At 42.3% G+C, this 23,594-nt stretch overlaps 2 long non-coding RNA genes across 2 annotated transcripts; one reads left to right on the forward strand and one right to left on the reverse strand.

The window, feature by feature from the left end:
- The first annotated feature begins 52 nt into the window (after positions 1-52).
- Positions 53-14,657, forward strand: LOC144302314 (uncharacterized). Its single transcript, XR_013369164.1, has 2 exons — positions 53-159; positions 12,161-14,657. It is a non-coding gene; the product is annotated as an uncharacterized LOC144302314 (long non-coding RNA).
- Positions 7,748-21,871, reverse strand: LOC144302313 (uncharacterized). Its single transcript, XR_013369163.1, has 3 exons — positions 16,912-21,871; positions 9,651-9,858; positions 7,748-8,262 (listed from the first exon to the last, which is right to left on the reverse strand). It is a non-coding gene; the product is annotated as an uncharacterized LOC144302313 (long non-coding RNA).
- Positions 21,872-23,594: the final 1,723 nt, after the last annotated feature.

Genomic DNA, 23,594 nt, shown 5'->3' on the forward strand with positions numbered 1-23,594 from the left:
GTTTACAAAGCATTTCCACACATGCCATCTAATTTAATCCTTGCAATGAGGTATGAGATAAGCAGAGCACACAGAATTAGTCCCTGCTTATGAAAAGAGAAACACATTCGGAGAGGATGACTGGTTGGGCCAAGGTCAAATGGCAGAGAGCTGGCACAGGTAGGATCCAAATCCAGTTAGACAGGGTGTCCCTTCGCCTAATTCAACTCTGTTCCAAGGGTGTTTACTCAGTCTTCTCTCTGTGCTTGGCACTTTGGGGCTTGCCTGAGTCAGCCGTGGGGATGAGGATGATGCTCATGCTCCTGCTTTTAGGACAGAGGAGGAGGACAAATTGAGGCCAAACACCAGTGTTTGGAAGGCAGTCACCTTTCTCCTTGTATCTGTTATGTAAATGTAATGTGTTTCCGGGAATGTGATGGAGTCTGATCTTTCTTCTACGAGGAAGAAGTTCTTTGGTTTGTTTTTTCTTGAAAGCTACATAAGGAAATGAAAAGCAGGGAGTAGGGTATGTTCGGTGTCTATGAAGCTTGTGCTTGGCACAGAGAGCGGCAGTAAACGGGGACTTGAGAGGAGAGTCACACTGGAAGGAGGCCTCACAGTAAAGCAAACAGAACTATACTTGGTGAGCTGATAAAAACTGAAAACATTAGCAACATTTACCAGATGCTTATTGTGCTCAAATTGTATCAATTAGTTGGTGGTGAGTAACAAAATGCCCTGATGTCCAGTGCCTTAAAACTGCAACCATTTGTCATTTCTGAGTTAGCTGTGGTGCCAGTGATCTGGGCTGGGGTATTCTTGGCTTGTCATGCTCATGAGTCTGTGATCAGTGGGCAGGGTAGCTGGGGACGGGCTGCCCTGGGATGGCCTCGGCTAGGACAATCCTCAAACAGGCTAGCCTAGGCACATCCTCATGGCAAAGTAGAGTAGCATGAGAGGGAGCAGAAGGGCACAAGATCCCTGACACACTGTCACATCCACTGTGTCTTTGGGCTGAGGCAAGTCACAAGGTGGCCCACACTTAGAGGCAGGGAATACGTGTCACCTCCTGATAAGCAGAGCAGCAAAGGCATTCAACAAAGGGCTTGGGGAAAAGTAAGGGGGAGAGAATTGAGGCCCATTCCATGTGTTGAATTTTGAGGCTGAGAAAAAAACGTGTATAAGTTTCTCTGAGTTCTACCATATGGAAAATAATTACAGGCTGGTCCTGTGACCTGCTAATGCACACTGAGTAGGACCACTAGAGGAGCATCATTTGAGACTTTGTTGATGACTATGAGGTCAAGGGGATATTTTTGCATGAGAGAGGAGAGCAGTTCACACACCAAAAAAAAAAAAAAAAAAAAGAGCAGACCAATGGCTTTGGTCAAGGTCACAGCCATGAGTGCCACCTGGGACAATGCCATCTGGGAGGTTTAGAACTCTCACCATATCCAGGAGTTCGGACTCACCATATGAAGATGGCTTTACACACACTGATGTGTATAATCCCTACCACACCAAAAAGTAAGGAATATTCTGAATTTCTCATCCAGTTTTATTCAGCACACTTTTGAGAACTCTGATGGAGAGAGCAGATGTCATGTACACCTGAGATGTATTGTACAAGAACACTGCTACGGACGTAAAGAGAAAAGGAATCTCTCTTCTATACTTTGTGTTCCACAAAAGAACATCGTTATTTCCAACCAGGCCCCTCAGAGCTATAGAATATTTTAAGGCTTGACATTCCTCTGTTCAAAACCATAATGAACCATTAGAAAAATGTAATATCTGAGATACATTATTCTGAATGTATTTTTGTAATTATCTAAATACCAATAGTCAAAATTTTCATGGAATGCTAAAGATCAGACTGAATCTGAAATCCATTAACAGTAAACAGATGGACCCAAAATGGACATCTCTCGATGCTAAAAATTGAAAATTTATGAAATTCATAAACTTATAAAATTTTAGCATATTCCCTTTTACTAGAGGCAGTCAAATGACAGCCACACTCGGACAAACAAGCAATTCCAGTTAAGAAAAGGAATACAACCAAGGCCTTATTTGATCATTGCTAGGGTCAGTGTCATTAGAAGCATTCTCTGCTCTGGGGGGAAAAAGCCAATGAAGGGAGCCGGACAGACGAGCGGTCAACAGCATTGCTGCTCACGCCTTCTTTGCTTTATTCGTCTGTCACCACACATTCTGAGCATCTGCTTTCTGCAGGACATGACCTCAGAGGTAAAAATCTCTCACTAGCACCTGCCATTGCTCTGTGAAGTCTAGGGCCTCTGGGGAGGACAAGAGCCCTCCCCCCCCCCGCCAGTGGTCACTGGTGTTTGGGTCATGTCACAGACGCCCACCTTTATGTGGGCTTCTGCAGCCCCACCATGCACCGAGCCATTCTTGCATCTCTCCTCAGGCATTCCCTTGTGTTTCTTCTGTAACAATAATCTCCTGTTATCTTTCAAGGGGCTTCATGCACCACCCTTCACCCCTAGCAGAGCCCATTCTGTACCCTCAGGTGGAGAAAAGGGTGCAAGATGGGCCTTTGCTTACCCGGTGGAGCCTGCAGTCCACATTCTATGTTGGGCAAATCTCTGCGTCCTCTCGGCTTTAGTCTCCCCAGTGGTTCGAACAAGGGCTGGGTGGAGGGATGAACACCCTCCTGCCACTTTGCCTGTCAAGTCTAAATAGGGGGACTTCTTCTGCCAAAGTCAGGGCATGGAGTGGAGATAAAGGTAAAAGTCCCACCATGGAGCAGACCCTGAGTCATGGGTTATGCACCAACATCCTCACATTGGCCTGGGAAGGAGGGATTCTGATGGTTATGCTTGACATGCAAAATGGGTTGAAGAGAGAATCACATTTAAGTTAACAGAAACCTGCAAATAGGCTCAAAAACTGCTTCTGACCCCCAGACAAAATAGAAATGTGACTTAGAGTCTGGAACTTTGGCTTTCACCTCTGCTTCTGCTACTTGCCTGATGTTATATTTGGGGCAAGTTACTTCATGTCTCGGGACCTCAGTCTCCCCAAGAGTGAAATGGGAATATGAGGGACCTACCCCAGAGAATCTCCGTGAGATTTACTTAAAGCAGCAATGATTTGTAAAGACTATAGAGCAAAGAGGCAATCCATAAGCCCATGTAGGCGCTGGAGAACCCAGCCTCAGAGCGCAAAGAGGAAGCCATGGCTCCTGCCCGCATCTCTCACTCTGGGTGGTCACTCAGGCCCAATAGCCTAAACAGTAGCTACACAATGACCAAGAACTGGACAAAGGTCCCTGGGTCCAGTCTTAGTTTTCACTAGGGAGGAAGAGAAGAACCAGCTGGAAGGTCCTAGAGAAGCCCCAAGGCTCTGACATACCGCCAGCCCACAGGCTCCCCCCATTGCCCATCAAACAGGTGGCATTAGCACTCCCTCCTCCCTCCTACCACACCAGCCTCCCCATTGGGCAACTTTTCCTCTTTAAAATTTCCTCTTTAAAAGTTCCTGAATGTTAAGTCTAACAGACAGGAAGGAACAGTAAGCAAGAGAAGGGGAAGGATGTGATAGGAGAGGCCCCATCCTCATACTCTCCTAGAGAGCTGTTCCTCACTCCCACAGAACCATGCACGGCCCTGAGCAGCTGTTTGCCTCAGCTAACCAATGCTCAGCCCCATCCAGTGGGGGCTCTTGTGCATGTATGGTTGCACAAGTTTTAGAGCACGTGTACACACACATACACACAGGCTTAATCACATGAACATACACATAGGGACACACACAGGTTCTCACACACACCCAGGCTCACACACACAGGTACAGCAACAACTTCCAGGTGAGTGATGGCAGAGATGGTGGCAGTAAGAGTAGCCAGCTTACTCACCTGCTGGCAAACTCCAGACCAGGTTCCTAGACAGTGACTTTCTTCCTCTAAAAAAAAAAAAAAAAATAGGGGGCAGCCCAGGTGGCTCAGCGGTTTGGCGCCGCCTTCAGCCCAGGATGTGATCCTGGGAACTGCGGATCGAGTCTCAAGTCAGGCTCCTGCATGGAGCCTGCTTCTCCCTCTGCCTGTGTCTCTGCCTCTCTCTGTGTGTGTCTCTCATGAATAAATAAATAAAACCCTTTAAAAAATAAAATAAAATAATAACTCATTTATAATTAGTATCATTTTGTCAAAAATACTTCTGAAGAAAACAAAATATGTCAATCTAAGCCTACAGCTACTAAATTTAAGTAATATCCATCTATGTAACAACTAAAAATTTTTTTGTTTCAAGTTCTTATTTAAATTTCAGTTATTTAACATATAGTGTAATATTAGTTTCAGGAGTAGATTTCAGTGATTCATCACTTACATATAACACCCAGTGCTCATCACAACAGGTGCCCTCCATAATCCGCATCCCTCATCTAGCCCATCCCTCCTCCACCCCCTTCCAGCAACCCTCAGTGAGTTCTCTATAGTTAAGAGTCTGTTTTATGGTTTGCCTCTCTCTCTTTCTCCCCCTCTGCTCATCTCTTTTGTTTCTTAAATTCCACATATGAGTGAAATCACATGGTATTTGTTTTTCTCTGACTGACTTACTTCGCTTGGCGTAATTCCCTCTAGCTCTATCCACATCATTGTAAATGGCAATATTTCATTCTTTTGATGAGTAATCTTCTGTTTTGTATATATATCATATTTTCTTTATCCATTCATCAGTCGATGGACACTTGGGTTCTTTCCATAGTTCAGCTCTTGTTGATAAAGCTGCTGTAATTAAACATTGACACACTGATGTGTAAACACCCTTCAAATCCGTATTTTTGTAAACTTTGGGTAAATACCTAGTACTACAATTACTGAGTTGTAGGGTAGCTCTACTTTTAAGTTTTTGAGGAATCTCCACACTGTTTTCCAGAGCGGCTCCACCAGTTTGCATTCCCACCAACAGTGCAAGAGGGTTCCCCTTTCTCCACATCCTCATCAACAGCTGTTGTTTCTTCTGTTGTTAATTTTAGCCATTCTGACAGGTGTGAGGTGATATCTCACTGTGGTTTTGATTTGTATTTCCCTGACGATGAGTCATGTTCAGTATCCTTTCATGTGTCTGTTAGCCATCTGGATGTCTCCTTTAGAAAAATGGCTATTCATTTCTGCTGCCCACTTCTTAACTGGATTATTTGGGTTTGGGGTGTTGAGTTTCTTCATAGATTTTGGATACTGATCCTTCATCAGATATGCCATTTTCAAGTATCTCCCTCCATTCTACAGGTTGCCTTTTAATTTTGTTGTTTCCTTTGCTGTGCAGAAGCATTTTATCTTGATGAGGTCCCAATAGTTTATTTTTGTTTTTGTTTCCCCTGCACCCATTGACATGTCTAATAAGAAATTGCTCTAGCCAAGGTCAAACAGATTGCTGCCTGTGTTCTCCTCTAGGATTTTGAGGGACTCCTGTCTCAGATTTAAGTCTTTCATCCATTTAGAATTATTTTTTGTGTGTTGTAAGAAAGTAGTCCAGTTTCATTCTTCTGCATGTGCTGTCTAGTTTTCCCAACAACATTTGTTGAAGAGATTGTCTTTTTCCCATTGGATACTCTTTCTTGCTTTGTCAAAGATAAGTTGTCCATATAGTTGTGTGTCTATTCCTGGGTTCTCTATTCTGTTCCCTTGATCTATGTGTCTGTTTTTGTGCCTGTACCATACTGTTTTGATGACTACAGCTTTGTAATATAGCTTAAAGTCCAGAATTGTGATGTCTCCAGCTTTGCTTTGCTTTTTTCAGGATCACTTTGGCTATTCAGGATCTTTTGTGTTTCCATACAAATTTTTGGATTGTTTGTCCTAGTTCTGTAAAAAATGCTGGTGGTATCTTGATAGGGATTGAATTAAATGAGCTTTAGGTAGTATAGATATTATAACGATATTTGTTCTTCCAAACCATGAGCATGGAATGTGTTTCCAGTTCCTTGTGTTCTCTTCAATTTCTTTCATCAGTGTTCTACAGTTTTCAGAGTTTAGATTTTTTTAACTCTGGTTAGGTTTATTCCTAGGTATCTAATGGGTTTTGGTGCAATGGTAAATGGGATCAATTCCTTGATTTTTCTTTCTGCTACTTAAAATATTGGTGCATAGAAATGCAACAGCTTTCTTACATTGATTTTGTATCCTGTGACTTTATTGAATTTGTGTATCAGTTCTAGCAAATTTTTGGTGGAGTCTTTCAGGTTTTCTACACCGAGTATCACATTATCTGTGAATAGTGAAAGTTTGACTTCTTCCTTGCCAATTTGGATGCCTTTTGTTTCTTTTTTTGTTGTCTGATTGTTAAAGCTAGGACTTCAAGTACCATGTTAAATAGTAATGATGAGAATAGACATCCCTGTCTTGTTCCTGATCAGAGAGGAAAAGCTCTCATTGAGGATGATATCAGCTGTGGGTGTTTTGTATATGGCCTTCATGATGTTGAGGGATGGTCCCTCTATCTCTACTTTGTTGAGGGTTTTTATCAAGAATGGGTACTATACTTTGCCAAATGTTTTTTCTGCATCTATTGAGAGGATCATATGGTTCTTATCTTTTCTTTTTAATGTGGTGTATCACACTGATTGATTTGCAAATATTAAACTACACTTGCAGCCCAGGAATAAATCCCACTAGATTGTGGTGAATGATTCTTTTAATGTACTGTTGGATTCGATTTGCCAGTATTTTGATGAGAATTTTTGCATCCATGTTCATTAGGGATATTAGCCTGTAATTCTCCTTTTTAGTGGGGTCTTTATTGGGTTTTGGAATCAAGTAAATGCTGGCCTTGTAGAATGAGTCTGGAAGTTTTTCTTCCATTTCTATGTTTTTGGAACATTTTGAGAAAAATAGGTATTAACTCTTCTTTAAATGTTTGGTGGAATTCTCCTGGGAAGCCATCTGGCCCTGGACTTTTGTTTGTTGAGAGATTTTCTTATTACTGATTCAACTTCTTTGTTGATTATGCAGCTATTCAAATTTTCTATTTCTTCCTGTTTCAGTTTTGGTAGTTTATATGTTTCTAGGAATTTATCCATTTCTTCCGGATTGCCCAATTTGTTGGCATACAATTTTTCATAATATTCTCTTATAATTATTTGTATTTCTGTGGTGTTGGTTGTGATCTCTTCTCTCTCATTTGTGATCTTATTTATTTAGATCCTTTCTCTTTTTGATGAATATGGCTATGGATTTATTAATTTTATTAATTTTTTCAAAGAACCAGATCCCAGTTTTATTGATTTGTTCTACTGGGTTTTTTGTTTGTTTGTGTCTGTATCCTTTATTTATTTCTGCTCTAATCATTATTATTTCCCTTTTTCTATTGACTCTAGGCTTCATTTGCTATTCCTTTTCTAGCTCCTTTAAATTTAAGGTTAGGTTGTATACTCGAGATTTTTCTTGCTTCTTGAGTAAGGCCTGTATTGCTATGAATTTCCCTCTTATGACCACTTTTGCTATATCCCAAAGGTTTGAGCATTTTGGATTAATTTTCATTTTTTTCCATGATTTGTTTTTTTTTTTACTTTTTTTTTTAATTTCCTGATCAACCTATTCATTCTTTTTTTAAGATTTTTTTTATTTATTTGAGAGCAAGAGAGAGAGCATAAGCAGGAGGGGCAGAGGGAGAAGGAGAAGCAGGCTCCCCGCTGAAGAGGGAGCCTAACACAGGACTCGATCCCAGGATCCTGAGATCATGACCTGAGCTGAAGTCAGATGCTTAACTGACTAAGCCACCCAGCCCACTCCTTATTCGTTCTTTAGTAGTATGTTCTCTAACCTCATGTATGATCTTCACAAATTTTTTCTTGTGGTTGACTCCATGTTTCATAGCATTGTGCTTAGAAAATATGCATGGTATGATCTCAATCTTTTTGTACTTATTGAGATGTGACTTTCATCTCATTTCAGTATGTGATTTATTCTGGAGAATTTCCCATGTGCACTTGAAAAGGGTGTGTAATCTGCTGCTTTAGGATGAAATGTTCTGAATATATCTGTGTAGTCCATCTGGTCCAGTGTATCATTCAAAGCCATTGTTTCTTTGTTGATTTTCTGCTTAGATGATCTGTCCATTGCTGTGAGTGGGGTGTTAAAGTCCCCTACTATTATTGAATTATTATCAATGAGTTCCTTTATGTTTGTTATTGTTTTACATATTTGGCTGCTCCCAAGTTAGGTACATAAATATTTCAATTGTTAGATCTTCTTGTTGGAAAGTCTTATTATGATATAGTGTCCTTCTTCATCTCTTGTTACAGTCTTTGGTTTAAAATCTAGTTCAAAAAAAATAAATAAATAAAATAAAATCTAGTTCATCTGATATATGTATGGCTATTCTGGCTTTCTTTTGACATCTATTAGTATGATAGATGGTCCTCCATCCTCTCACTTTCAATCTACAGGTGTCTTTAGGTCTAAAATGAGTCTCTTGTAGGCACAGACAGTGACTTTCTGTCCAACATTTATAACATGTCTTCTAGGGTTTGTCACCAAGATTCAATAGCCATAGGGACTGGAGGAGCATAAATATTTAACAGTGGGATCTCATGGTGGGAAAGGGGCAGGGAAAAGACCTTGGTTTATAGTATTTATCAATTTCTGTGGTATAAATACTCTCCTGAGGTCATTTCAAGCTACCAACATGGCATTGCTGAAAGCCAGGTTGAAAGAGACAGGAAAAAAAAAAAAAAAAGAAAGAAAGAGACAGGAGCATGGTCAGCTCTGGTGAGCCCCATCAGCCATTCAGCTGCTAGGGAAGCACCAGTGTGAATCATAGGAGCAGCTTTCCTTCTCAGTCAAAGACCACGACACCAAACCCCAAGAAGAAACAGGACCGGGATCCCTGGGTGGCGCAGCAGTTTAACGCCTGCCTTTGGCCCAGGGCATGATCCTGGAGACCCGGGATCAAGTCCCACATCGGGCTCCCGGTGCATGGAGCCTGCTTCTCCCTCTGCCTGTGTCTCTGCCTCTCTCTCTCTGTGTGTGACTATCATAAATAAATAAAAATTTTAAAAAAAATTCTAAGAAACAGGACCAAAACATTTCCAAACTACAGGCCAAAGTTTATTTGTTCAATTGACAATATTTCCTCAAAGGAACTAAAATTATGGAGAAATATTAAGGGAAAATAAAATATCCTTCTGACATTCGGCAACATGTACAGTTAACAAATGTAGGACATTTTTCTGTCCAGAAACTGACAGAAAAAATATTACTGGGCAACCTCCAGCAACCATCATTTTTTTAAAAGATTTTTTATTTATGTATTCATGAGAGACAGAGAGAGAGACAGGCAGAGACACAGGCAGAGGGAGAAGCAGGCTCCATGCAGGGAGCCCGACACGAGACTCGATCCTGGGTCTCCAGGATCAGGCCCCGGGCTGAAGGTGGCACTAAACCGCTGAGCCACCCGGGCTGCCCAGCCATCATTTTTTTAATAGAATTTTTGTTTGGTTTGTTCAGGTTTGGTTTAAAATAACTTCAAACAGTGTTATAGCACATGAAGTCAGAAAAGAAGGAGAACTTACTGGAAATACCCCAATCTAAGTGAGGCCAGTGTGGAAGGATCCTCTACCTTATGTGTGTAGTTTTGCTTGAGGAATGAAGGGTCATCAGAAGCTTTGGGAAAGACCACCTGGAGTGAGCAAACACAAACACCCACCTTCCTGAGAAACTGCCAAGTCCTTCTGCAAGGACAGTTCTGTGCCATTATTCTGCAAAATCCTCATCAAACAACTTCTTTCCATTCCTCTGCTTTAGTTCAGTTGCTTGCCTCTCTCATTTTTATTAGGTTTTCTGAATGCAAACCTGAGATGACTCCCAATGCAAACAGAGAAGCTTCTGTTACAGTCCATTTGAAAAACTGCCCACTGGAATAGAGAAAGAGAAAACACATTTTCGTATTTATCCAAAAGCAATGGAGCCTCAAACAATAAGTTAAGATTATAATATTCTTGAGGGAGACAAAATTCTCAATTCCAATATAAACTGTACAATTGGTTATCTCTATACCATTAAGGAAGTGTCCCAGCCGAATGAACTAAATACACTCCGGATGACCAAGATCCTTTACAGAATAGCAATCAGAACAAAGGCAAAAGAGATAAAAATAGAACACCTCCCCCTGACAGCAACCCCAAGCAGAAAGCTATAAACCTATTAGGAGTGTGGGTTTAACATCTCATCCTCAGGAGTTTATTAATGAAGCCGTGTGACTATGAGAGCCTGGATTTATGAGGCTTCATGACTCCTACCTAGCCACCGAGACTCAGAAAGGTGAACCTTCAGCCACATTATCACTGCAGGTGTGTGCAGGAGTAAGGACCAAACCCTTGTCCTCCTGGCTTCACGATAAATCTCCTCCTACCAAAGTAGGAGGGTGTGGGGAGGCCACATAACTAAGGCATTCTTTCCACAGCACCTCTTTAAAAAATAAAATTCCCCTTGTGTCTTTGAAAGATACGAGCATTCCATTTTGTGCCCTCTCTAGAAACTTATATGTTGAGTGAACTGCGGTGCACCTGTTCTTTGGGGTAACTGGGAGAAGAGAGGTAGAGGAAGATGCTTCCTTGTGTTCACTAGAAGGCTGAGGCATAAGGGTCCCGGAGTTGACTCTTTCTTCTAACATCTCAGAGTCTGAGATCCTAGGCAAGTTACTTAACCTCTCTGAATCTCAGTCATCCTCATCTAAAAAATGGGGATGGTAATAATAAGAATCATTGCATGTAATAGGCATCACCCCATTAAAAGTGTTTAGTGAGATAAACCAGGCACGCAATAAAGACTTGGAGGTTGTTGTCAGCTATCATTTCTGCTTTTTGTTGATCCTAAAATGCACATTTCCCCACATTTTAACATTTCTTCAGTTCATCTGGCAGTCTACAGCATCCTAGCATTGTGTCAAATTTTAATGGCACATCTTACAATCAATGGAGTCTTGCTTTGATGAAATATGGCGTTGTAATTATCAGTACTGTTATCACCAGAGATTTGACCATAAAATAATAATGAGACTGCTTCCATGAGCTGTGGACAATAAGCAGCCTTATTATTTTATAATAGCACGGCAGATTTCCCAGCTAGAAGACTCTCCTGGGGGCCGCTGTACAATAGCTAAGATGGATGAATGTTGCCTTCTAGCAGTAACAGACTTTCAATAGATCTGTCTGACTTTAAGCAAGCCCAAGATATGAAAATCCACATTTCCATTGAAAAACTAATTAGAAGGTAATACTGTAAAATAGAAGTATACTAAAAGCGCCCATTTGGGCAGTGTTTCTCAGCCTTTTTTTCCCAAACCCCCAATGAGCCTTTTAAGACTTTTTTTTTTTTTTTGAGAGGGAGAGAGAGAGAGAGAGAGAATGAGAGAACAAGCCAAGGGAGAAGCACACTCCCCACTGAGCAGGCAACCCACAGCGGGACTCAATCCCAGGACCCTGAGATCATAACCTGACCCAAAAGCAGACATTTAACTGACTGAGGTACCCCTTTTAAGTCATATTAAGACATTTTTGTCCATATATTTCCCCCAGTGAAATTTTAATGTTAAGGACACACTGTATATCTATGTATGATTTATATATATATCCATGCTTTACACATAAAAAGCTATATAAACAATGTATAAAGGAATATGATTTTTATGCTCTCTTGAGTACAATATTGCCCCTTTGAGAATGCATGCATTAGAGACAGATCTTAAAGGACATTTGAAATTCCATATGATGGGAAATTTTTACTCACACTCAATGTTTCAATGATATGTCAGCTACAGAAAAGAAGAAACACAAGGTAGCCTGTTTGATAAAATGTCCACAGGGGAGTGTCTGGAGTGTCTACTCCATCTTCATTACAGGCCAATGTCTCTCTAGATGTTTTTCAGACCTTGTTACCCAAGCAACACACCAGGCAGGTGGCACACATATGAGCCATATTGACTTGATAATTGAAGAAAACTTGCCTCCAAGTTAAGTAGATTTTTTTTAAATGTGAGTGAGTGTTTATCTTTCCCATGACTAATAGGCATGGATGGTAAGTAGTTGGTTCAAATAACAGTTACTGGAATTATTTCTACAATAGCTCTCAGTATTTTTTTTTCCTATCCCACATTGTATTTCCCTAGTAGCTGAAATCAGCACGCTGGTCAATAATTTTCCTGGATATCTTCTACAGGTTAGCCCCAAGGGCAGGATTCTCTGCATTGCCAATCGCCTTGCCCCTGGGCCGGCTGAAGTTTCCTGAACCCCAGAAGAAGGACACCTGATGTGGCACCAAATAACTACTTTCTGCTTCCCATTTCCTGCTTCCCACTGCCTGTTTCCCACTTCCTGCTTCCTGCCTCCCATTTCCTGCTTCCTGTTTTAGTTTTGGCCCAAAGTCTAAAGCAGCAAGAGTGATGGACTCCTGGCACCTCTGCCTCAGAGTAGATGGGAAACTCAGCAGAGGCTTGGACAGAAGTTGGACAGGTTCACAGAAAATGAGCTCTGCAGAGCTGGAAATCTTTACCCAGAGGGAGGGGAAAATAGAGGCTAAAGGAAGGTTAGTAAGGGGAGCTCCAGGTTCTGTGATGACAACAAAGTGAGGGAGCCCATGGGGGAAAGCCAGCAAGGAAGCAGCCAGCTCACAGGACAGAACTCAAGGAAACAGTGGACTCTAGTTCTAGGCCACAGCAGAGGGAGCCCAGCTGCCTAGCCCAGCTTGGGGACACATGTGCCAAAGCCTGGAAGCAGCAGCAATGGACCACAAGTGATCCTGACCCCCATCCAGGGGCCACTCAGGAATAGGCTGGGAGGTTTTTTGAGGACTGCTCCAACCCAGGGTGAGATTTCAGAGGGACCTGAGGCTGGGCTCTGAGCAGCACCCACACCCTCACGCCACTGCCCAGGAGATAGGTTGTTCAGTCTGCTAATGCCTGTTTAAAGAGGCCAAGGCCTTCAACTCCACAAATGAGATTGTTTGCCTAAAATATGGAAGGAAGGAAGGAAGGAAGGAAGGAAGGAAGGAAGGAAGGAAGGAAGGAAGGAAGGAAGGAAGGAAATGGAAGGAAGAAGGAGAAGAACCTGTAAGATTTTCCCCCTTAGTTAGAGCTCCATGCTCAATATGAATAGAGTTGGGGTATTCAGTGTGACCATCAGCCCCTTCTCACCGAGCCTCAGGAAAACAAGGACCTGGTAAGAGCCATCTCTCCTCCCGGAGTCTAGGATCCTCTTGCCCCTTAGGACCACAGTGTTTGTTCTGCTACGGATCCCATCCCTGGCTGCCTCTAAGCCTCTCTCAGGGCTCCTCTCTCCCCATGCAATGGCCTGTTGGAGCCCCTGATCAGTGAGCCAGCTTGGGGGCCCCAGGAATGAGAACTGTAGAGGCTCCAGGAAAATGCATCGTCTTCATTTCTGGATATAGAGTCCTAGGCCTAGTACCCTTGACCCCAATTTTTCCATCTGACCATAAACCATTGATGGCACTCTCTTCTTATTTGGATAAGTGGAGGAGACCAGGGATGAGGAGGGCTGGCAGGGGAAAAGAGGGCCTCGCTAAGGAGATGAAGGGCAGAGCGACAAGAAAAAAGACATGCTCTTTAGGTGAACACCAAATGGGCACAGAGTTCTGGCCTACACTATGTGCTTAGCCAGTATTCTGACCCTCTTCACAGAAAGGACAAGCCAGTGTGTCATCGGCTTGATGAGACACTGTGTACAAGTAGCTGGGAGATTTTCATTCACTGTGAGCATGATAAGCCAATGTGTGAAGCAGGACTATGTCCAAACCCAGTTCCAGTCTACACTCTTGAAGGTGCTCATCAGCAAACTGAAGAGGTCCAAGGAGACACAACCACCATGGTCAGAGGACTCAGGGTGTGTCACCCAGGAAAGAACAAGGGTGTATACCCGGAAAAAGGCAATACTTAAAAGGTTCTAGAAACCTACAAGCTTCTGACAAAGAGGAAGAACACAGTCACTCAGCTCCCCAAAACGGGCAAAGAAATTAGACCAAGAGCATAGGGAAGCAAATACTAGCTAAAAGCAAAGGGATTTGTGCAACAGACGTCTGACAACTACTATATAGCAGGAAAAAAGCATGGTGTTTGGACTCATTCCTCCTCTGCCATGTACTCGTGGTGAGGCCTTGAGCAAGGTAGCTAGTTTCTGTAAGCCTCGGTTTTATTGTCTCCAAATTGAGAGACATAACAATGTCTTCAAAGTTTGCTGTGAAGGTTAAAATTAAATAGTACATATAAAACAGCACAGACAGTAAAGTACCCCAAAACATTAGCTCTGATCATTTTAGCATCCTGGAGTGCTTACGACATAGTCATCTATTATGTAAAGGGGTGCTGTTATGAGTCAAGTTGCGTCTCCTTGAAAAGGCATGTTGGAGCCTCTACTATCTCAGGGTAGGACTTTATTTGGAGACAGGGTCTTTACAGAAGTAATCCAGTTAAACTAAGGTCATAAGGGTGGGCCCCAATCCAATAAAACTTATTGGACATGGACACACATTAATGGAAGATGGGCATGCAGAGACGCAGGGAGAAGATGGCCTTTGACCTGCCAAGAAGAGCAGCCTGGAGTAGACTCTCCCTTCCAGCCACAGAAGGGACCGACCCTGCTGACAGCTTAATCTTGGACTTCTTGTCTCCAAAACTGGGAGACAATAAATTTCCATGGTTTAAGTCTGTGGTTCTTTGTTATGGGGCCCCAGCAAACTGAAACAGGTCCCCACTCATCAAACGTGGGGTTTAAGGGTGGACATGACTGGATTACCATCTAATAAGTACAGACTCCTGCCCCCCCGCCCCAACCAGATACTCTGATTCAATTCAGTCAAGCCAGGACCTCAAATCTGTATTTTGCAAAACAGCCCCCAAGGTGCAGCAAGTGGATGCTTGTTTAGAGCCTCTGGCTGGACAAGCTTCAAAGTATTCTTCAGCTCTGTTTGCCATCCACGTGAAGCAAAACATAAGAAGGAAAGATGTGCATGCGCAGATGTGTATCCATGCCTGTGTTGTTCTAAGCATATGTCCATATTCAGAAAGGATCCTCCTTTCAAGAGTCCTCAAATGTAAATGGGAAAAGGTAAAGAATACAAGTCGAATTGATTTGCCTTTGCCCAAATTGGCTTCCACCCAGACCTAAGTGGCCCCGGCAGTCATCCTGCCCCCACTGCCCTCATGACTCCAGCTGACAGCCTCCGAGCAACCCCCGGAGCAGCTGTCACCCGAGCGGCTGCAGAGGCCCCAGGGCAGCAGGCCGAGAGGAGCAGCTGGGGGCTCTCCTCGAAGGCTCCCCCGCCAGAGCTCTGGGGCTTCTGGGGGGCTCCGGAGCACCAGGGCTGCCCCACAGCGCGCATATAGATCAAAGTACAGATTCTTACCAAGTCCAGACTTATACTTGTGATATGCCATAGTCCAATTTATAGAGAACCAGCAGCTCAATACAAAGTGAGCATTTTCTGGCATTGGGTTTTATGTAAATATTGGCCAGATTTGATATCTTGATATCATTTTCCCACATGAGCTATGGTATCAGGTCTGTGCATAAAAATAGGTGGAGGGTAGCCCAGGTGGCTCAGTGGTTTAGCACCACCTTCAGCCCAGGGCCTGATCCTGGAGACCCTGGATCGAGGCCCACGTCTGGCTCCCTGCATGGAGCCTGCTTCTCCCTCTGCCTGTGTCTCTGCCTCTCTCTCTCTCTCTCTCTCTCTCTGTTTCTCTTATGAATAAATAAATAAAATCTTAAAAAAAAAATAGGTGGAGATCCACCTGCCACGTCCAGCCCAGCCCCAGAGCTGTAGGCTAACCTATGTGAGGACACAGGCTAATATGCGGGGACATCTGAGCTCGTGTAAGATAACAGTACTCTTGGAAAGAGCACGAATTTACCTGTTGTACTGTACGGCTGGAGGTTTTTCTGGGATGTGTCCTGCATGACCCACCACCCCCACCAGCATGTACGCAGGCAGCCTAAAGAATGTTGTTTGTGAGATTCGCACTGCATAAGTGACCTTGGGAGCCGGTTAATTGACGTTAGCTGATCTCCAGGTCAGATTTGGCCCTTCTGGTCTGGACGCCAAGAGCTGTAAATCTCACCTCAATCCCCTCGGGCCCCAGGCTGGGTTGGCATCTCAGGGTGGAATCCGGGAGGAGAGGCAAAGATGGAAAGACATGATAACATAGAAACGGAGCTCGCTCCAAACTGCACGTAGGCAAACAGGTTAACTTCAGACTCTCATTTGCCCTATTAAAAAAGATCCATATGGAGATGGTCAGTTGGAAGGGCCACCTGAGGGGAGGGCACTCCCCCCAGACCTCTTAATGGAGACTCCAGCTGGCCTGTCTCCACAGGGTTGCCCCAGCTGATGAGGTTGGATGCCATCAGCACCTGGTCTGCTGGAATGCAGGCTTATTCTCCTTTACTGCTTGCCCTCATCTATGTGGAAAAGATTTCCCTTTTCTTCTGCTTCTAGATTAGATTTTTATAATATCAATAAAGTGTTTTCCCCCTTCAAAACTGTATGACTGCCATGAATCTTTTCTTCTGTGTAATATCATCTAATTTCTTTTTTTTTTTTTTTTTTAGAGATTTTAGTTATTTATTCATGAGAGACAGGGAGAGAGGCAGAGACACAGGCAGAGGGAGAAGCAGGCTCCCTGAAGGGAGTCTGATGCAGGGCTCGATCCCAGGACCCCGGGATCATGCCCTGAGCTGGAGGCAGATGCTCAACCACTGAGCCACTCAAGTGCCCCAATATCTTCTAATTTCATTTAACTTAAATAAAGCAGACTGAAAAAGTTTTATCAGCCTGAAAGTTATATCATCCCCTAATTCAGCTCTGGTTTTTTTCCCCTGTATAATAGTTACCTATAGCTGCATAACAAATTACCTCCAAATTTAGTGGCTTAAAGCAAAAAACATTTATTATCTCACCAACTCTGTGGGTAGGAATCCAAGGTGGCTCAGCTTAGTGTCTGAGGCTCAGAGTCTCTCAGGAGGTTACAGAAAAACTGTTGGACAGGGCTGGGTCTCATCTGAGGTGGGGGCCATAAATTAGCTTCCAGTTCACTCATGTGGTTGTTGACAGGGCCCAGTCTTTTGCCCATGGAGCTCCTCACAGGACTGCTTCACAGGCTGGCTTTCTCAAGGTAACTAAACTAGGGAAGCAAGAAAGAGAGACAGGAGTCATGGTTTTTTTATGACTTAATCTCAGGAACAACATCCTTCACTTCCACCATACTCCATCCAGTAGAAGCCAGTCATTAGATCCAGCCCACAGTCAAGGAAAGTGTCTTATACGAGGACATGATAGCAAGGAAGAGGGGATGGGGACCCAATTCTGACTCAAAGAAGAATTTCAACACAGCCCCTTGGATACCTTCTTCCTACATTCTACTGGTAAACTGTTCTTTACAGCTCATTTCATCATATCACAGAGAGGAAAGATGGTGCTCCCTGGAAGGATCTACCTATGTCATGTTTCTATACACATACAAAATAAAGTCTTAAAAATAAATAACGGAAAATCCTAAAGTGCTCCATTATCAAAATATTTACAAAGCAGCAAATCTCTCTGCTTTGACTTCTTTTTCCTGCACTCTATAGGATTGACAAATTTACTGCAAGGATCAGACAGTAAATATTTTGGGCTTAGAAGGCCTTATGACCTCTGTCACAACTACTCAACCTTGCCTTCGTAGCACAAAGCATATTGGGCAATATGTAAGTAAACAGGCATGGCTGTGTTCCAATAAAACTTTATTTATACAACAGACATCAGGCAAAATTTTACTCACAGCTTGTAGTTCGACAACTGTGCAGTAGGAAATAGCCTGTATTCTATTCGAGAATAAAATAGAAATTATCAATAAAAATACAGTAGAACTATCATGTTACTATTTCTGATAAACGCATTTAGGTGACACATGTATAAAATGCTTCATCATAAACATATGCAAATAATATTGAGTCCATAGGGACAGTCACTATCCAAGTAGAGAACATATGACCTGTGAACTCTCCTGTCATCTAGAATATTAGAAGCTGTGCAACTGTTGAGTCAATGGGGTGACAGTGGAAGGCCTGAAAGGAACTGAAATGTTTCTTTTGCCATCCTTATGATGAACTTCCACCTAATCACCTAGGATAGCACTTCCATTCATTTCCTTTGTTTAATGACACAACAAAAGAACATTGGGCTGACCGTGAAAATCCCATCTGTTGGGAGGATAGAGATAATGAAAATGAAAGGAAAAGCTCATAAAAATAATTTCTGAACCTGAAGTGAAGGTAGAAGAAGAGCCTTCCTCATGACCATTTTTCAAGTCTGAGCATCTGGAAGCCAGAGCCAGACCAGCCATAATTCAAGGGAGTCGGATGAAATTTTTTCTCCCATAACTGATCCAAGTTCCTGGAGAAATTCCAATGGGCTTAGCACTCCCAACGCTTACCTTCTATTTCATTGTTGTCACTGCATTTCAGAAATCCCAAGCATCTAAACTCGATGTGTCCCAGGTTCAGAGTTTTGTCCTCCTCAGAGGAAGGCAAGAGTGGGCAAGAGTCAGCAGCACCACCAGGTATTCCAGGAAGAAGGGCAGCCATCTGCACACCCTTCTTATGCCTTGTACAGCAGTCTGTAAGTCCAACTCATCCGTGGCCCCCTGGGACGGTATGGAGAGTTGTTTGACATCACCATGCACTGCTATGTATAATTATATGGCATCCTCTCCTCACAGTGATGAAAAATTAATTTAAAGAGATTTAATTTTAAAAGGAACATTGATGTGATGTTCATAAATCAATGAGCTAAATATTAGGTCTCCCAAGTGTTATAAAATCAGTTAATGCTCCTTTGTGCAGTGAATATCACTCTTAATCATCAATGCCATTAGATATGACTTCTCTTAAAATGCCTCAGCCAATGCATCTCAACATGCAATGCTCACTTTCTAAGCAATCGCATGAAAAAATAGAGATCAGGAATTTGAAAACTACTGCTGGGCTTCCCTAACATTATAGGGGAAAATTATATGTTCAGTGATTCTCAACCTTTAGCTCAAATCAGAATCCCCTGGAAGGCTCATGAAAGCACAGGTTGCTGGGCCCCACCCAAGTTTCCAATTGAGTAGATTTAGGGTGGGGTGAGAACTTGCGCTTCTTCACAGGGTTTTAGGTGATGCAGATGCTTCTGGAACGGGGACCACAGGTGGGGAACGACTCCTCTAGAGAAAGAGTCTGCCAGCTTTCTGAAAGGGCTAAATAATAAATATTTAGGCTTTGCAGACCAGACTATATCTGTTGCAGCTACTCAACTCTGCCACTGTAGCAGGAAAACAGCCATAGACAATACACAGATGAATGCAGGTAGTTTGTTTCAGTAAAACTTTATTTACAAAAACAAATGGTGGGCTGGAGTTGGTCTGTTGGCCACAGTTTGCCCATCCCTGCTCCAGAGTGTGAAGGACTCCCACCACCAGACCTGCCCTAGCTCCCAAGGCATAAGCAATGCCTGAAAGAGATAAAGGGCATACCAAGACACTCTCTCCCCATCCCATGTTTCTTCCTAAAGGATCTTACCTGCAGAGGAACAGAGAACCAGGAATGACATGACACCTGAATTTTTGTCTTTTAAAATGTGTTCCAAGGAACTCTATGAACTATTTGTTCAGAAACAACCAAGGATATTAACATGGCAAAACTTCAGAAACAGGCATTGTTCAGCATTTCAGTCTGTTTTAGAGGAGAATATTGGAAGCCAACATCTGTTGCTTATCACTATGCACCATTTCAGTCTCCAATAGACTACAAATGTAAGCTCTAAGAAAGCTGAGACCTTATCTTCAATTTCTAGAAAAGTGCCTGGCCTCGGGTAGGCTCTCAAAAATATTTGTTGAATGAAATAAATCCTATGAAATCAATAAACCCCTTCTTAGTCCTGAGATTTCTAAATCAACCCTCAGAGCCTGGTAGCCAACTGTGCCTCCCTCCTCCTGCCCTGACACCCCTGGAATGCTAGGAACAGGACAGGAACTCCAGGAGGGATATGTCTCCCAGGATCACCGCATAAGTAGATGATAAGGACAGGGCTCCTTTCTATCTCTCAGCTACTACAACAGACCCAGTTTGCTACCTAGAGTCTCAAGGAACCCTCGGTTCTCCCACCATCTCAATGAAAGTTGGAGAAGCTGTAAATAAACCCCAGGGAGTCTGGGATAAAAGCAGAGAGCCTCGGGAAGTGGATGGAGAGAGCCTGTAGTAAACATTGGGTCTGATGTGATGAGAGATATTTTAGTATCAGAAGTAAACAGCAAGGTGGAATAAGGGAAGGGGTGGCAGATGTAGAAGGAGAAAGGGATGGGGAACAAGACTTCCCACTGTGTAAAGGATCCACTAGAAGCACTACTTTTTTTTTATGTGCAATTTGTAAGTGTGCAAGAAGGAAACACTAGACCTCAAGGTCTGAGAATCTTCTGAAAAGCAAGAGAATTTATGTAAGATATATATTCTATATTGGTGACTCAAACTGATACAAGGCCAGTGAGGTCATTTTGCATTACTACATTTTGCATACTATTAAGTCATTAATAGTAGTTAATACACTATTCTCAGCAAAGGGTAGGTTTAGAATCTGATGCAATTCTTGGTGTTACAGAAGGTATGGGATTAAAGGGCAACAGTCACAATGAATAAACAATGGATAACAGGAGTGTCCCTATCTCTTGACAGCAAATCCCAGAAAAACCTGTCAGAGAAGATCAGTAACATTTTATGACAGATAACAGGGCACAGCCAAACTTAATGTTACTTAAGGTCTTTCCAGTCTGAGTAGTCAATTAATAGGGCTCCTCATTTAGCTTGCTGGGCTGAAAATGTTCTATCCCCTTCACCTTATTTATCAACACCCAGAAAGGTCTTTTAAAACATAGACCTGAATTAAAGTAGTTTGAGACCTAAGGATGTTTCATATTCTCTGAATCAGATCTCAAATGGAGATGGAGAATGAAACAATTATAGCTGAGTTTATTAGCCAAGGTCCTCCAGAGAAATAGAACCAATAGTATGTCTCTCTGTCTCTCCATAGATAGATGATAAATGGACAATTAGATAGATGATAGATAGATAGATAGATGATAGATAGATAGATAGATAGATAGATAGATAGATAGATACCAATGGAAACAGAAAGACAGTAGGTAAGACAGAAATTTATTTTAAGGAATATGACATGTAATTATGGGGGCTGGCAAGTCTAAAATCTGCTGGGTGGGCCAGCAGGCCAGAGACCCAGGAATGAGTTAGAGTTTGAGTTTGAAGGTAATCTGCCAGCAAAATTCTCTCTTCCTCCTGGAAGGTCAACCTTTTTTCCATTAAAGCCTTCCCATAGTTGGATGAGGCCCATCTACATCATGAAGGGTAATCTGCTTTACTCAGATTTTACGAGTTAAATGTTAGTCTCATCTAAAAAACACATTCAGAAAAACATCTAGAATCATGTTTGAGCAAACATCTGAACACTGTGGCCTCGCCAAGTCAACACATAAAATGCATCACCACACTATTTCATCCTCTGGCAGCATCCAGAACAGAACGTCTGGGAGTCTAGGGGTTTCCAGAGCTTCTCTGCTTTGCCTGCCTCCTGACGCCATTGGTGCCCTCTCCTTAATCCCACCAGCTCGGCTGCATCCTGCAGATGTGCCAATAAATATTCAGACTAGGTGTCTCTTTCTGAAAAGAATAAAAGAGAAGAGAGGAGGGGAGAACAGAGGGGAGGAAGGGAGAATAACATCCTTAGGAGAAGCAATAAATAGGCCAAACCCACCCAAGCCCAGTCCAACATGTTATTCTCTGCTATTTGTGGACTTGATGTCACATCAAGCCTCCACCTTTTCCATGGACCCTGCAAGGAATAGCCTAAGAGTAGCTTTTCTTTACTAAAACACTCTGTGGTCCTTTGTTAGGAAGACGAAGAGTCATGTTGTAAGTCTCAAGAGACTTACTGAAGCTTGTATATTTTCTTTTATCTTTTCCATGGCCAAAGGCAGTTTATTAATTTACATCAGTATAAAGCTCTGAATGGTGCTCCAGAGGATCCCTCCAAGTCTGAAGGACAAACCTGAGATTTGTTCTTTCCTGGATTAATTGCAACTACTTCACAAGCTCAGACCTTTTCCTAAAAATTGAGCAAGAACAGAGCTGACTTTTCTGCAAACCTAGTGAGAACCAAGATGCCTGCTGAAATCATTATTTACAGTCTCCTCTGGCCTGCAAAGTCACATACTGATACTTCAGCCCAAATGAAAGAATTAATCAATTTTGTTAAATCACTTCACTGAGAAGAAAGATGATTTAAAAAGAAACCCAGGTAACTTCAGCAGGGAAAATAGGCTTTAAGTTTAAGTTAGGGAAATTATCTGCCATCTTTAACCTCAGAATAGTGAGAGAGTGAGAGAGAATAAGACTCAATCCATCTCACCAGTGAGAGAAAAAGAGGGAAACAGAGAGAAAGAGAGAAGTGCCCAAAGGTATCGTCTAGAATCATGGCTTGTATCTGCTTATGGATACATGCTCATTCACTGAAGGTCATAATGCAAATAATTTGGCCCCCATTCATTCTGATTCCAAATAAAGAGCTGAAATTACCAATAAATTAACTTAAATCTATAAAATAACTATACTTAATATCCTTTCTATCTGCAAGGTAATCCAGGTTAACATAACCTACAATAAATCATAATATTGATAGAATGTGCCCTTGAAATTATGTGATGAAAATAGCACTTCACTTCTATGTCTTCCTTTTTTTAAAGATTTTATTTATTTATTCATGAGAGGCACAGAGAGAGAGGTAGAGACACAGGCAGAGGGAGAAGCAGGCTCCATGCAGGAAGCCCGATGTGGGACTCGATCCCAGGTCTCCAGGATCAGGCCCTGGCCTGAAGGCAGCACTAAACCGATGAGCCACCCGGGCTGCCCACTTCTATGCCTTCCTTCCACAAGCCCATAACCCCTATCTATCAATGAGGGAAACATTAGACAAACATAAACTGAGGGACATGTACTAAATAAAGTAGTTAAAAAGAATCCTTATCTATTTTTTGTCTGGAAGCCAGATGTCCTACATGGTGGACTCTAAATACTGACAGCATTATTGAGAAGTGATGACATGCTTTGTCCTTCTGATGCTGCTCTATTATTTAAGTTTTCTAAAGTCCATTTTATTTTTAAAATACGTTCATAAAAAGTGCTTCTTACATGAAAGTAGCCCAAACATCTACTGTGTAGTAGTCAAAACATCTGTGCCTATTGAGAGAAGGCATAATACACAGCTTTGGAAGGGATAGAAATGGCCAACAGCTTCTTTTCTGAGACCTTTTGCCTTCCCTCATTTAATCAGTGAATTGTTTTTTCTATTTGTGTGAGAAATGCCATTCGAATTTTGACAGGGATTGCACTGAATCTGTAGATAGCTTTGGGTGGTGGGGACATTTCAATTATATTAATTCTTCCAATCCATGAATATGGGCTATGATTTCATTTGTTTTTGCCTTTAATTTCTCTATCAAAGTCTTGTAGTTTTCATTGTACAGATCTTTTGCTTCTTTTGTTTGACTTATTCC

The sequence above is a fragment of the Canis aureus genome, chromosome 31 (genome assembly GCF_053574225.1).
Source record: "Canis aureus isolate CA01 chromosome 31, VMU_Caureus_v.1.0, whole genome shotgun sequence".
In the NCBI taxonomy this organism is placed as follows: domain Eukaryota; kingdom Metazoa; phylum Chordata; class Mammalia; order Carnivora; family Canidae; genus Canis; species Canis aureus.